This window comes from Phocoena phocoena, chromosome 3, assembly GCF_963924675.1.
Source record: "Phocoena phocoena chromosome 3, mPhoPho1.1, whole genome shotgun sequence".
NCBI lineage: Eukaryota > Metazoa > Chordata > Mammalia > Artiodactyla > Phocoenidae > Phocoena > Phocoena phocoena.
In genome coordinates, this window is record NC_089221.1 from 99,826,429 (window position 1) to 99,843,199 (window position 16,771).

At 36.9% G+C, this 16,771-nt stretch overlaps 1 pseudogene; it reads left to right on the plus strand.

Moving 5' to 3' along the window:
- Positions 1 to 16,035: 16,035 nt before the first annotated feature.
- On the plus strand, positions 16,036 to 16,437 carry LOC136120924 (ADP-ribosylation factor-like protein 1 pseudogene; annotated as a pseudogene).
- The last annotated feature ends 334 nt before the right edge of the window (positions 16,438 to 16,771 follow it).

The following is a 16,771-nucleotide window of genomic DNA, read 5'->3' on the forward strand; positions in this document are numbered from 1 at the left end:
TATTGTTATCATATTAAAGAATTATATACTATCCTGAAAGTGTTGAATATTAACTTCCTTGCAACTTATGCAAGGATATGAGAGCATAAGTCTTCCAATTCTAAAATATTATTCTCATCACCAAAGCAGAGTAGATTAGAGGAGTAAGGAGTTAAATTATATATTATCACAAATAAATTACATTATCACAAATTATAGATTAAGTCAAGGTGGGATAACTGAAAGTTAAGGGCATAGGCTTTTTTTTTTTTAACATCTTTATTGGAGTATAATTGCTTTACAATGGTGTGTTAGTTTCTGCTTATAACAAAGTGAATCAGTTATACATATACACATGTTCCCATATCTCTGCCCTCCTGCGTCTCCCACCCTCCCTATCCCACCCTCTAGGCAGTCACAAACCACCTAGCTTTTGAATGCAAATCCCCAGGGTAAATCTAATTCAATCCTGCAATCTAAGGTGTGGCATGAGTAGGAATATAGTTTTTAGGAAAAGTATGCTATAAAGGGTTACTGCCACACCCTATTATAACATTGAATGATATCAGCTAATAATGCATGCCTTTTTTTTCAGTGATTATACAAACTTTTCACTCACGGAAAGTTTATTTTACAACTAACCTGCATTAGCTTATAATACATTGCAGCCTTTTAACACTTCTTCAAAGTCTATATCATGAAATACTTGTAACTCACATGATTAAGAATGGTAATAGGGTCAATTAAATTCCAGCCTTAAAAGATGTTAAATAGGCTGCTTTTCTAACCCACCTTCTAATTTGAAAAATAGTAACTAGGCATCAACTCTATAAATACTAAGATTGTTGTTTTAGGAGACAAGCTTCAAGACAGAAATAGACGGTCTTATATAACCCCCTCCCATCCTTCATTTCAGCCACTTAGAAGTGTGTATTTGCAGCCAGCCAGCCCTTGACAAGCCCCTCAGAGTGCTATATGACTCTAAGTCAAATGTTCCACAGGAGATATGCTGAAGTTATTCTATGGTTGAGGTGATTGGCATCTGAGTTCAAATGTTTCAAGTCAAAATGTTTTCCCCTATTGTAAGCTATAGAGCCAAAAGTCATGATGAGTTAATTATCTAAATGTTTAAGTAAGCTTCAAAGGAACTTTTAAAATCAACCACTGGAGCAGTGCCCTGTGTGCACTCTGATAAGTACGATGGTATTCTCAGGGGCCAGGATGCCCATCTGCCCACAGCATTTAGCTGCAGATGACAACTGTGTTCCCCAAGTATATTGCACCTAAAATCTGTGGATTATTCTTTGTTCAACCTTCTGCTCAGTGGGTCTTCTAAAAATTTAAGTAAATTACGTAGAGCCACCCTCCCTTATAACCCTTTAAAAACCTATTGTTGCACGTGGGATGGACTCCAGTTTCTGTAACAGGGCTCCGCACAATCTCTCCAGTGCTGTCTCCCACTTAACCTTCTCCATCAGACCAACTGGCTGGTTCTTCAAACACACACATATACAAAACAGTTTGATAGTTCCTCAAACACACAAAGCTCTTACCTACTTTGGAATATTTCCATTTGTTCCTAAAACCTGAAGCTCTCTCCTCTACTCAGTAATTAATTAATTCCTACTAACCTTCAAGTCTCAGCCAAAAGATGACTTCCTGACTTCCTTGGAAAAGCTGATTATCACCCCTGCTGAGACTTCAATAAGACATTCTTACTCTTCCAATGCTTCCAGATATTGGAATGCATGAAAATACTAGTGAATCTCAAACATGTGCACCCATTAACGTATTTTCCCATTAAGTGTTTGCTATGCTCAGGTACTGTTGTGTGGAATATCATCATTTTATATAAGGAAGTTGGTAAGTCCACAAAAGATGATTCTGTCAGAGGTAAATTCAGAATAAATGTGTAAACAGGCAAGAATAAACATACTGCTCACTTCTTAATTGAGGGAATCTAACTGCCACCAGGTAGCTTGCTGCTTACCTTGAAGCATGTTACTATAAAAGGGTATCAAGGCTAGTTGAGTTGCTAAAAACTTGTATACTCAGCTGCCAAAGAGGATTTCAGCAGTAATAATATAATCAGTAGTGATAGTAGGGTTGTCCTTGTGGAAGGAAGTCTATGTCATCATGCCCAAGCATAGTCTACTTCCCTGTCCCATGGTAGCATTTTTGGAATCATTGATCAAGCTGTGACCTGGATGGCAAAGAAAATAAGTGCTATTCACAAAATGGGTCATCTTATTCCTAATGGTTGTTAAGACTGTCTTCTTGAGAGGTTCTCTTGGTGAGCACTCACAAAGATATATTCAAGTTCAGGAACCATCGCAAGAGGTTCATTTACAACCTTTCTCTCCAGTCACATTGCCACTAAACTTCCATCTTTCCTCTAAAGCCCTGACCACTTGACTACACTGTTAGCCACTGGCTGGTTCATCTCTTCTTCAAGTTAAAGTAAATAATGAAAATGTGTTACTCAAAGTTCTGCCATTTGCCCTTCCAGGACACAATGACAGAAGCTGACAATCACAAGTTTCTATTTATAGACCTATTTTTAGCAACCCTCAGAATTTTGAATTTTATTCCATATAATCTGTCCAGAATTTTAAATCTGAATTTGATTCTTTTATTTTGTTACTTAAGGCTCTCAGAAAAAGATGGTATATCTCTGTTTCTCTGGACCTACTGTATTTGCTTTAAATTTTCCACAGTGTCATTTGTTGAAATCTTCAGAGTTTCAACCTCAGTGAACTCATGGTCAGTGGATCACAGAACATAACCTGATTAACTTGTTTTGACCTCTTGTACCATAGGCTGCTTACCATCTTAAAATAAGGAAAGGACTCAATGTATTTCCATTTCCTTGGCCTGATATTCCATTCTAAATATTCCGCATGTCCCTAAAGATCTGTTGTCTATAATTCACTCTCTGGTAACAATATCTGTAACTTAAGATTCCATTTTATTGACAGACAACCGAAACCAACTCTGGACAAATTAACAGCAATAACAACAAAATGGTTTATTTGAAAAGTAACTGGGGTAGACTCTAGGAATCAAAGGAAGAGCTGGAAAATATAGGTCAAGAGAAAGACTGAATGAGGAAATTTGGGAGGACTTCAACAAGACAAATACATGGATATAGTCTTTAGGAAGCGTCTACCGAAGTAATTCTACTCCAACAAATATCTTTATCTTACATTGCCAATTTTCAAATTCCATGAGTAATTTCTCTGATTGGCTCGGGATGGAACAGTTTTTAAGGAAGTGAGCTTGAGAGGGTGGAAGCCAGGTCACATGGCATTTAAGGGTCAGTGTGTTTCCTGTATATAGGGCCATTTACAGAGAAAAGGGAATCTTGAAGTGAGGAAGCCATCAGAGTGTACTACACTCTTTTCTTAGGCCATCATATCAGGATAGAAAGTCACTTAAAGGGCACGAGTCATCCTCAACATTTCTAAGACTCATTCTTAGAATGAATACATTTCCTCTCTACCTCTCCCCCAAAATTACTGTATAAAATAAAATGGTCATTTTTTGTCTAATAAGTCCATTGACCCACTAGTCTCTCCTAAAGAGTTTACCAGTTGTATTCTTTGTTAGGATATTTGCTAAAATCATGATTCAATAAGTCATTATCAGATTTTCTCCTTGCAATTAGACTACTTATTTCAGTCAATTTAGAAACTGAAATATTTCAACACATGTAAAATCCTTGATATATATCTTTTCATAAATTTTAATTCGATTTCATTTGCCTGTAGCTAACTTCTATGTGCACTTAAAAAATTGATCCTAAGTGTGCTGAGAACAGGAAATAACACTCAAGTTTCTGACATAGCTATTTAGTCATATGGTTTTTGGATTTATTTTGGAAAGAGTTCCACGAAAGTCAAATAAAAGGGAATTACCTGACAAAAATGTTAATGGTTTTAAACGCAATTCAAGAATTGCGAGGCTATGGCACCAACACCACTTTCAACTTTTGTCTTCTGGCTCTGGACCACTTTTATTTGTTCCATGGTCATTTTATCATCGTTTGAGTTGGATGTTGCATTTGTGCAAAACCCTTGTTTGGATTGTGTAAATGTGAAACACCAAAATGATTGTCAAAAGAAAAACTAATCTGTGATCCCTAACTGAAGATAGACTGGATAATTAATACACTCATCACATGAAATGAAATATGTGATCATACTCTGACCACCTTAAATAATCTCAGCGTTTTTATGCCTTTCTCCATTGTACTTTTATGCTGTTCATTTGACTATATAATCCCGTCTCTTGGTCTTTGAGACATTTTAGGGATAGAATCAAAGTGTTTTCTCCTCTGTTCTAGATGTTTGTACTAATGTGTGACTGACATAAATTCTAACAATAAAGATACTTTTTCACAGGAAATAGTTTGTAAATCACAATAACTCATAGTACAAAGAGAAGAGGTTAAAAACTTTGTTGCAGAAGTAAAGAGCTGGCTGCTAATCCACACAGAGCTATGCCCATGATCAGCACATCAGGAGACCAAAATTAGGAAAGGAAGCTTGAAAAAAAGAACCTATATGAGGAATGAGACCTTGAAGCATATGTATATACTAAGACATGTTTCAAAACAAAATATTATATTATTATATGAACAAAAATAAATATTATATTGCCTAGATATAGTATTGGCAATAAAATACAAGACACAATATTTGTCTTTAGGCAATATGGAAATATATTGTTTCTACACTTTTTATTTTAATTAAATCCATTTACCTCCAAATTAAAAATGATTTATTAAATATCTATTTTAATGTGTTAATCACAGAAAAGCAAAGACAGTCTTTGTTATTACCAAATTTCACAGAGAGACAGAGATCATTTGTGCAGTCAGAGACATTAACAATATATTTACATATATAATTACATATTTTATACTTATATATTATTTATTATACAGAAATATAAAATTATATACTATGTAATTATATATTATGTATATATAAAATATTACATAAATATCTGTATTGGGCACAAAGAAATTAAGGCATTTTATAACATTTTTCAAAAAAAGTGTGGATGACAAGGATGAGATTAATTGGCATAAGCAAGTGTATAAAAAGTGTTGTATATGTGTCATTAGCATCTCCTGCTATAAATCACCCCCCCAGGAATTTATAATAAGTGCCAGGACAAACAAAATACAGGTATCAAGATGTGAAACAATTAATTACTGACACAGTAAACCACAAAAGGATTTCCAAAGGTGAAGGGTTCAGGTTCCTTAAGGAGTGAAGCAAAAGCAAAGCAGAGAGAGTAGGTTGGATCTTTGTAGTGACTGGGGTGTGGGTCTGGGGGAGAGTCCACATGCTGCCTGGGGGTTTGCCAGGGGATTTGCCACTGACTTCACAGGATGAGTGGCGCACAGGGACTCTCTTATCTTGGCTACGCTATGTGGTGCAGCAGCAAAGACAGGTGAGAAACTAAAAGCTAATCATGTCAAACATAAAAAATGGATTCCAATTCTTTATTATAATAAATGTAGACGAAATCATTCACTATTTTAGAAGTTGTAGTCAAGTCAGGAGGAGATGGGTAAGTAAAACAGGGCTTTGAATTAGAGTGAGACACTTGTCTAGGTGTGTCAGGTGAGAGAAAATTCTCTACAAGGCTAAGAACTTTGTTAGGGCCTGAGCATTGTCAAGGGAGAGACTTTTGTGGTGATCCTGGGAGTGACCAGGAGCAGCTGTGTTAAATCAGGAAGTAATTGTGGAGGAGAGAATTTGGAGGATGGTTTAGACAAGATCCACTTAACTGATGATACTTAGAATGACAGGAACAGGAAGAGTGAAGATGACAGGTGAAGGTTTCTTTTTCTCACTCTGAGAAATGTCTGAAGAAGGTAGAATCATGATACACATTTTCTCTACTGGCTTACTAGGTTTAGCATTCCAGTGGGTGTTTGGATAGAGAATATAAAAATAATCATCCTTAGTAGACAGTATATTTAAAGAAAAATGATGCTTTTCTGAAAAATGTTATCTACTAATATTTACTGTGTATACCTTGTATCATGCATTGTGTTAGATGCTCTAGTGCGTATAAGGATTGATATTTTCAAAACCATGAGTATTATCTAAACATGTAAAACATTTTTTCCCAGAAATATAGATTTTTGGTGGGATAGATTACATAACATAAAACTTGACTTTTTCCTATATGCAATATTCAGTCAGTGTTTTTCTCTATGGTAAGGGATAAAACTTTATGATTTCTGTCCAAAAAATGTCTGTAAATGGTTTAATTAATACTTGATAGGTTTAATGAAATGTGTTTCATAATTTACATATTATTTATAGAAAAGTTCAGATTTACTTTCTACCTATCCCAATATGAGGATTCTTTTTATTTACGCTAGAAATGAATAAAAGAAATGTTAATTGAAACAGAATACTTTTCCATTTTTAGGCCATTCCAATGAAATATCTTAGGCCCAGCAACCTCTGAGGGCTGAGTGCTCAGTGCTGTGTGCTTAAAAGGAAGAAATTTTCTAGGCAATGTTTAAAGATATGTTTTGTTTTGCAAAATTAAGAAAAATAATGGATGGCCTCTCCTACTTCTCAAACTGGAAGATGAAACATACAGCAATGACAATATTTGGGTAGCTTGTAGCTCTAAAACTCTGGGCATACAAAGAGTTTACCTATGACTTGATTAAAAAGTGGACCAAAGCTGTTAACAGACACCTCACCAAAGAAGACATACAGGTGATAAATAAGCATATGACAAGACACTCCACATCATATGTCATCAAATAAATGCAAAGTAATGTGTTTTTAAATGAGTTTGCCTCAGGTTATTATGTATAGTAAGCACTTAATAGCAGTAAGTTATTATTCATTTTAGTCTTCTGTTGATGATGAGATACTCAGTGAATTTAGATTTTCTCATGTCCATCTAGCTCTGATGTTCAAGACAGAAGAAGAAATACTAAGAACTTCTGTACCACATACACTGTGAAACCATATATTATAGTTCATTAACTCATTTGGGCAAAGCTTTATGTTAAGTAATAATATTACAATTCTCACTTGGACAGGTTGGTTGTATTTTTTCCAAGGTCATAGATTATACCTTGAATCTCAGTCATCTCCTTTTAATTCATGTCATTGGTTACAAGGAAAAATGGAATGAAAGCAGTGAGTCAACACATATCCATAAACTATACTAGAAAAATGTCTCAAAACATATTTCCAGCAGTTATTCAGTCCTGTCACCTCCAAATTCACTATTACCATGTGATTACTACATAATACAGTTGAATTAATCTTCCAAGATGGCATTGAGTAGATCACCATATTTATTGTGTTTATCAGAGACACATATTCCTGTGTGTTCAGTAGGTACATTGGGTTATAATTTGTGAAGTCCTTGTAGTACTGCACATAATATTACTGAACAAAGGAAAATTTCTGATTTTTGTTTATCTTTTGATTTACACATAGTTCAAATTTACTTTCTCTTCATCCAATCAATACCAGATTGTTAGAACCTCAACTTTCTTGAGTGATTTATCATGTATTGAGGCACATGGCACTTTTTAAAAACACAAGTCAAAACTTCAGAGACGTACAAATTACATTACACATACACAACTTCTGTCAATTTCATCACAGTCAAAACATAGCCAGCTGCTTCTGAGATGATATCAAGTGACAATTAAAATAGCACCAATAATGTTACACTACAGTTAGGTACAGAAAATATTTTATCTGAAAAAAGCAAGAAGTATATTTAGATGGTTAGGATTTATGTTCCCTATTAAGAGAACAGATGCCTTAAAAGATTAATCTTTGGTGCCATTGTGTCTATTCCTGCAGAATGTTGGACACGATGGGGATTGTTTGGGCCAGATGCCTGCCTTGTCCAACTTTAGTCCTCTAAGCAGTGGTCTCCACATATTTTCTGCATTAGTTCAATAGAATACTAATACGTATACTGTCAAAAATGGGTTCTATGGTCAAATACAATTTAGAAACACTACGTTAAAGCCACACATTTTCCTCTCCAGTGAGCTGTCACACTCTTTAATATACTCACATGCATTATGGATCTTCTAGAGAAAATGCATCACTTCCCCAAATTATTTAACTATAGAACCTGTGCCAGAATAACCATTAACCATTAGGCAGATAAAATACACATTTGGGACACCAGCAGCATTGGGAAGAAAAAAATTACATAGATATTTAATCTTTGTTTAAAGCATCAAGGAAGTTAACACCAGGGAAAACTCAGAATTTTGTTGGACTTGTTACAGTTATTTCATAATCTAATATGCTTATTTTGATATACATGGTGGGTGTAAACTTGAGTTTTTTCAGTGCTTTAAGGCCTTTAATGGAATTGATCCAGACCTCTGTTTGTTTGTTTTTTCTTCAGAGAGCATCTAATGGGGTAATGTTGCATTGAACACGCTTAAGGAATTGCTGTTCTAAATCCCATTTGCCATATTTGTCATTCTGCTCATCTATGGATACTATAATACTTTTCCTCCTTGGAACCTTCTGGCACTACCAATTCTCTTGGGATGACTGTGGGTCTGGTGTGGCTGCCTCAGGGTTTTCTGGTTAAAGAAGGACCCAGCTACCTCCTTAGAATATACAAGGACCAATGATTGATTTAGGACACATGGTGATACTGCAAGGGTCTCCTGCTTTGAGCAGTTGCCGGCAGTGGGCCAAGGTCACCTGCATTAACCTAAATCTCCTCTCCTTGAGTCGAGTGGACAAGGATTCATACCCAGCATTTGGACTAAACCAAGACAAAATAGCAAAGCAGACAATTTATTTTTAGCGTCCTCTTGTTCTCTCCTCTCATATCCCAGGCAGATATGCTCTCTGGAATCCCCAGGCAGCCATCGCTCTCCATCAGAGACTTCCTGTTGCATCACCCCACTTCTCCACTGCTTGGAAATTACCCTCCTGATCCACCACCAGTGTTTATGTCCTCTCTATTCGAACACTCAACTAAATAATAGTAATTGAATTTTTTTCAATGGCTTTATCATATGAAAAGAAAAATAACTTCTACTTTTCAGTATAAGACTTTGACAGGTTTTTTAAAACTATATGCATTTATTACCATGATAATAATGCAATTAATTTTAAAATAAGCAAACCAACAACGCAAGGGCAATCAGAGCCCCAGTGTTTTCAGCTGTGATGAAGATTGAGCCTTCACTGGGACCATTTCTTAGTCACCCTTGCCCAGACTTAGCCTCAGCACCAGATAGCTGGGGGTAGGATGAAAAATGCTGACGATCTCCTTCTCCTGAGAACGTAGCCCTCTGAATGGGGCTGCGGGGAGACGGGCCCTGTTCTGGGCTGTACCCCACTGCAGTGGAGTTTCAGTCCCTGGGCCCCATGGAGGGAGGGAGGGAGGGAGGGAGGGAGGAAGGAAGGAAGGAAGGAAGGAAGGAAGGAAGGAAGGAAGGAAGGAAGGAAGGAAGGAAGGAAGGAGCGGGTCTTGGTACAAGCATCACCGACCCTCATTGCTCTTATTGAATTTTAGTACATTTTCTCTAAGAAATGTTTCTTCTTTTTGTTGTATGTTCTTAAAACCAATTCTAGAGACTTAAAATGATTTTTTTTGCGGTACGCGGGCCTCTCACTGTCGTGGCCTCTCCCGTTGCGGAGCACAGGCTCCGGATGCGCAGGCTCAGTGGCCACGGCTCATGGGCCTAGCCGCTCTGCGGCATGTGGGATCTTCCCAGACCGGGGCACGAACCCGTGTCCCCTGCATCGGCAGGCGGACTCTCAACTACTGCGCCACCAGGGAAGCCCTAAAATGATTTTTTAAAATGATTTCCACCAGTTTCATGGGGTAGCAGTTTCATGGAGCATCTCTAACTGTTAGACTGGAAGTATCTCTCTAACCAGCTTCTGATTTTATATCAGTGACTCAACTTCTCTTAGATTCAGTTACCTGTTTTTTAAAATGAAAATAATACTGCCTAATTTTTAAGGCTTTCCTTAACATTAAATAACTATACATATAAAGTATTTAACATAATATATCTCATATGGAAGAGTTTTTTGTAAAGAGTAACTATTATGGTCAAAGTGATCGTATGTTCTGTATTTATTCATCCACTCAAATATTTCTTGAGCAAAAGGCTATGTTTTACTATTCTAGATGGGAGGAATTTTGAGCAAGTCAAAGGGGATTCCTTCAGAGAGTTTATATTTTAATGGAGGAGATAGACAATAAATGGATATATAAAATAATGTCAGGAAGCACTAAGTATGATAAAGAAAAATAAAGCCAGTTATGTGACTAGAAAGTGATGGGGGTGCTGTCAAAGACAGGCCGATTCCCAAGTATTCCACTTTTTCCATTTGAACATGAAGCTAGTTTAAAAGTTCCAAAGTTTGGCATTAAATGCCTCTTGTCTTCAGAAATAGAGCAAAAATCCAGTTCCCAGTTTTGGACCTGGAATGTGTTTGTGTGTGTGTGTGTGTGTGTGTGTGTGTGTGTGTGTGTGTGTGTAGTTATTTATTTATTTCTGCCATGACAGAGGCTAGGCTTCCATACCAATGGTTAAATGTAATAACCTTTAGACATTACTTCTCATAAGTTCCAGCTTGCCTAAAACTGGTGGGGACTGGTAATAGACTGTTCTGGTCACTTTTAATTGTTTTTCTATGATATAAAGATGTGCTATGTATATGAATGGGGGTTCAGAGAAAGCTAGGGAGAAAGATTAAAGGTCCTGTAAAATACTACTGGAATTAAAAATATTGTAGATATCAGAATTTATACTGATAGCAACTTTATAAAAGAAAGAGAGGGAAATATAAAATGTAACATAAATTACTTAAGAGAACTAATTACTAAACTGGTTTTTATGCATTAGTATTCTCTCAGAACATAGACTATCCCCCTGACTCTTCACTCTAAATCACAAACAGTGAGATTCTATTAAGCACCCAATATTACCAGAGAGTATGCAGTTATTAAGGCAAATACCCTACCCTCAAATTGTTCATATTACAGTAGAAAGAAGAACAGAACTACAGAAATAACTATGTAAACTTCATATCCCCAGGTCAGCAGTACAGGACAAGTGTTAAGATGAAGTTAGCACCATAGCAGTTTTAATGCCTAAACTGCTTCATGTTGTCTCTTCTGTCTCGGCAAGGATGGTGGAGAACTTAAGGGGCAAGGATGATTTCTTTGATGTCTCCTACAGCCTTGTTGTACTCCTTGTTGTACCTTTCTCAGAACCAGGTACTTCTGGAAAAGTCTGCAATCTGCTGTTACAACAACTAATTCCCAGTGGATCAGTGGGCTTGGGCAACAGGAATGGTTACTACTTCATACACAGTCTTCCCCAGCTTTAAGCAGGAATTGTGTGCTGGCAACTTGTGCAGAGAAAGTTGGCAACATTTTGTATTATAGGCAGAAAGTAGAGGGTTTCATTGCATGGGTGCTGCTCTACCGCTGAGAGAGCTGCTGTGCTCCACAAAGCCATTACCATCATTTGCAGCTGGCTACCATCACGCATTGACCTTTCACTGCAACAGTCTGAACAAATGCTCTGTTTACTGCCTAAAATAGCTTATTTTCTTCTCTGGGTACAGTTTCAAGAAGCTATGGGTTCCAAACTTGCTTCTCATTGTTGAGACATTATTGATCTGCTGCCTTGTAAATTCCTGACCATGACTGACCTGATTTAACTCTCTCCCTCTTTTCTATAAGTCTCGTATAAGTTTATCCATTAAAAACCCCAAATAGCCTTTTGGAGTCTCACCTTTCCCATGGGCAACTTCCAATTCTAATCAACCAATCCCCTTTCTCAGTGCTCCGGCAGATTTATTTTAGGAGGTTTAGAAAGGAAAGAACTGATATATAAGACATTTAGAAAGCAGAAAGGGCAGAGCTTAGTGACAAATTGGATGTAGGTAGTGGAAGATTGGAAGGAGTTAAGGGCAGCTTCCTGGGTTCTGGTGTAGGCCACTGATAGAAGACAAATGATAGAAATTCAAGAAGATGGGGAAGCAGAGGATCAACAGGTTTCAGTAATCCCCAAGATTATGTTTCAAAACTCATGATATATGTTCAGCTTCAAAAGGGGAGGGCAAAAGTAGAAGGAAATTTAGACAGGACATAGGCAGAAAGCAGCAAAATATAGGCACTAGAAGATGACTCCAGCTTGGATAATGCTATTCGTGGGTACCACTCTAGGTACATGCCAGAGCTTTCACTCAAGTGATAATATCCAAGGATCCAGGCCAGAAGATCTTTTTTATGTTGATATAGGACTATTACTTGATAATAGACCTATTGCTATACTTTGATGTTAATGAGTTCAAATAGCAGGAAGATGGAAATAAGAAAGTGGGAGCTAGAAGACAGGGATAAGTGATCTGACAATGAGAGAGTGAATTTTAAGATCTTAGAGTTGGAGCAATTTGGGGTTGTTTAAGAAGTGGCCTACAGGTGAAGGACATTGGAAATATAGGACATCAAAGAATGGCAAGTCTAGTGTATTGGGTAGGGCATTCTTATGGGGGGTTATGTTAACCAAAAGATAGAAACAGAGCAAAGAAATATTCATAAAGCTGGTGATACATAACTCCTCCTAGGATGGTCACTAGGGTAAGGGGAATGCAATAAATTATGGTGAGGATAAAAAGAATAAGATACTCCATCCCACCCCTGCCTGAGAGAACTTTCTACAGTGCTGGAAAGGCTCTCTATCTGCACTAAACAATATAATAGCCACCAGCCACATGTGATATGGAGCACTTGAAATATAACTAATTCAACTGAGCAACTGAAATTTTAATGCTATTTAATTTAATTTTAATTAAGTTTAAATAACCACATTAGGCTAGTGACCATCATATTGGACATTGCAGTTCCAGAGGTTTGGAACAATAGCGTACTGAAACCAGTAAGAGTGTGGTGGCATATTGCTGATCCTACCACCAAACTGGAGGTGGTGATATTGGTGGGGATATTAGTGAATGGGATTTTTTTTACATTTTATAATGAAAGGTGTCCAAGTTTGGAAGATCTGCCTAATTCTATGAACAAATATTTTCCAAATAATCAATGCACAGTTATTCATGAGTAAAATATCAAAGTGCAAGACAGACCAGTGGATTTTAATGAAAAAGGGCAATAATAATAGTTCATTGACACGGTTGCATATTGCATATTACCACTGACCTGTAAGAATTTACTATTACTCTCTGAGTTTTAGCATAATATCAAAGAACAACATTCTCAATTATATGAAAAGGATATTAGAATCATCTTCCCTTGTTCAATTATATATCTTTGTGAGGCAGGATTTTCTTTGCATACTTTAATCAAAACAACATTCTGCAACAGATTAATGCAGAGCAGATATGAGAAGCCAGTAATGTTCTATTGTCACACATTAAAGAGATTTGCAAAATTGTAAAACAATGATACTTTGATTTCTTTTTAATGTGGCTGTTTTCTGTAAACATATTTTTATGTTAACAATGCAGTGGGTTTTTATTGTTATTTGTAAGTGAATTTCAAATATAAATTTCTGTTTCAAATTTATAACACAAACATATTGATCAATATAACACAAATAAACAAAAGCTCTTTGGGGTCCTTACTTACTTTTAAGACCATAAAGGGGTCCTGAGATCAAAAATGTTTGAGAACCACTGATCAAGAAAAAAGTTATTGATTCTTCAGGACCTGGCTCAAATCTCAGTCTTAAAACCCCTTTTCTGTAGCTCCCCAGCCACTCACTCCCTGTTCTTTGTATAGCATTTGTATAAATGTTCCTTTGAATGTCTATATATTGTATGTGAGAGACAGAGAGACAAAGACAGACACAGGCAGACAGACACATATACAGGTGGAATTAAGCGATAGCCCTTTGCATAAAGTGGAAACAATGGTACATTTATGGACAAAGACAAAGGAGTCAGCAAAAAAGGAAAATAAAAATTAAAAGAAAAATACAGAACAATTACACAAAAGCATTTGTTAGATTTTAAGAATACTGGTTATGAGGAAGGACCAAAGTAAAAGAATTAACCTTAGAAAGGATTGCATTTTTCTATCTACAACTGCATTTTTCTATCTACATTGAGAGAGGTTAAAATTTAGTATTGGTGAAATGGAAACTAAGAATAATGAGAGATATCATGTTGAATGACCTCATCTTGTCAAAAAAAGAGGAAATACCATCATCAACTGAAAGCTAAAAGGAGAGGAGAATTTGACCTCATGGCCATCGTGGCCATCTTGGCCACGAGGTAGTGCTAGGAAACAAACGGAGATGAATAGAAAGCCTCGCTGCACATGAGAGGGGGTGTGGCCATGATTAGATAGCTCAGATGTTTATTAGAACCTCTCCAGCGTTTCACTGACTTTCTCTTATACAGCAGGACAGAGAAAGCTACTTAGAGTCAAAGTAAAGTTCAGTGAAAAGGGAGCTAGTGAGCGGCTTGGGCAGGCATGGAACTCTGTAATCAGGAGCTCCAGCGAGGTTTTGTTTGCTTTATTTGGCACATTTAATTGTATGTTAAGCATAAGGCCAATTATATGAATAACTTACTCTGGCGCATAACCAGAGTATATTATAATTTTTGATGTCTGGATAATGTCTAATTTAATTAAGAATAATGAGCAAGTTTCCTAATTATGGCTCTAATTATAATTCTTTTGTGAGAATAAGGAGACCTTAGGGTAAAACATACCCTATGCCTTACTCTCAGAAAACGCTATTTGAGACTAGCATCTTATGAAAAATTTTTATCAGCAATCACCCTTAAGTGGCATTGATGGGGGTACAGCAGTTTATATAAGGTATAGCCTTTGATAATAATTATAAACTGGATCTCATAAATAAATTACCATATTGTTTTGGCTTATTTGGAGAATTACCACTGTTTGGTTTCAATCTTGTTATCCAAAAAAGTGTTAACGTATAGATTTGTGTATTTCCACTAAAAAAGAGTTTTGACTCCTCTTCTAATTAGCTGTTACATCCTCCAGTGAGCATGCCTTAATCTCCCAAGGCTAGCTAGATGCCTTCCTATTGGGTTCCCGTAACACACTATGCCAACCTCTCTCTTGGGATGTATCATGTGGCATCATAAGCACTCATTCACTTGTCTGCATCTCTCAGATAAAAATGTCCTTTGAGCAAGATAGGTATTTTATTTGTTATATCATCCTCAGAGCCAGGCACAGCACCTGGCAAATACTATATAATATATATTTTAAATCAAATTGAACAAAAAAAATAGGAAAAATGAAGTACTAAAACAAGTCACAATAGGTTTAATATAAGTTAATCTTTTCAAGCTAAATAAAGGGGCAAGATGACAGGGACAGATTTCAGCACTTATGTTTGCAGGTGCACACCTTGTGGCTCTTTCTTGGGTGGCTGCAGGAGATTTTGAATTAAGGATTACACAGACAGCCAATATATCTATGTTCTATTATTATTTAAGCACCTGGCATTATATGTTTTCTAAGGCACACATTTTTACATAAATATGTGAAATATTTTGGGTCACCTTCATTCTAATTGGGAACACTCTACTATCCAGAGAGTGCATAAAACCTCAGTGAACTATCACGCATGTCTCTTTGGATATTTATTTAAATTAGAAAAATTATTCACCAGTTCTGTCTTAGAAACTTTCAGATATTTATAGGTAATTTTAAATGACCTTTTTGGATATAAAATACATGTAGTTAGCATTATTCAAAGGTTATAGAAGAATGTACAGGTGGTGGCCCCTTGCTTCCGCCCCGGCCGGGAGGTCCGACGTGGAAGCTGCTGGCTGGCCAAGCTTCCAAGGAAACCCCCTGGGAACCAGAGCCCGAGCCGGAGCCAGAGCGCAGGCCTAGGCGAGGGGAGGTGGCGACTTCGAGGCTCGATTAGGCGTCGCTTCCGAGGCTGGGGCCAGTCTCTGATGGTCAATGAGGGAGGACAGGCAGTTCATCATGGATGGCTTTTTCTAAAGCATTTTTTCCAGTCTGTTTGGAACCCGGGAAATGAAGATTTTAATTTTGGGATTAGATGGAGCAGGAAAAACTACAATTTTGTACAGATTACAGGTTGGAGAAGTCGTTACTACGATTCCTACCGTTGGATTTAATGTTGAGACGGTAACATACAAGAACCTAAAATTCCAAGTCTGGGATTTAGGAGGACAGACAAGTATCAGGCCATACTGGAGATGTTGTTATTCAAACACAGATGCAGTCATTTATGTAGTAGACAGTTGTGATCGAGAGCAAATTGGCATTTCCAAATCAGACTTAGTTGCCATGTTGGAGGAAGAAGAGCTGAGAAAAGCCATTTTAGTGGTGTTTGCAAATAAGCAGGACATGGAACAGGCCATGACTCCCTCAGCGATGGCAAATTCACTTGGGTTACCTGCCTTGAAGGACTGAAAATGGCAAATATTCAAAACTTTAGTAACCAAAGGCACTGGCCTTGATGAGGCAATGGAATGGTTAGTTGAAACATTAAAGAGCAGACAGTAATTCAGTCACTTCTGCTCCTCTGAAACGAAGACCACATCACATATCCCTTTGGAAATAGTTAAAGTGTGCTTCATACTACTAAATGTTAAAGCTGTATGATTGTCAGCATATACCAAACTGACTGCAACATTTGTAATAAATATTAAAAATAAGTATTTGGTTGGAAAAAAAGAATGTACATAGTAAAGCCTCCTTCCTCCCTCCATTGCCCAGTCACATAGCTCTATACCCTCAAAGCAAA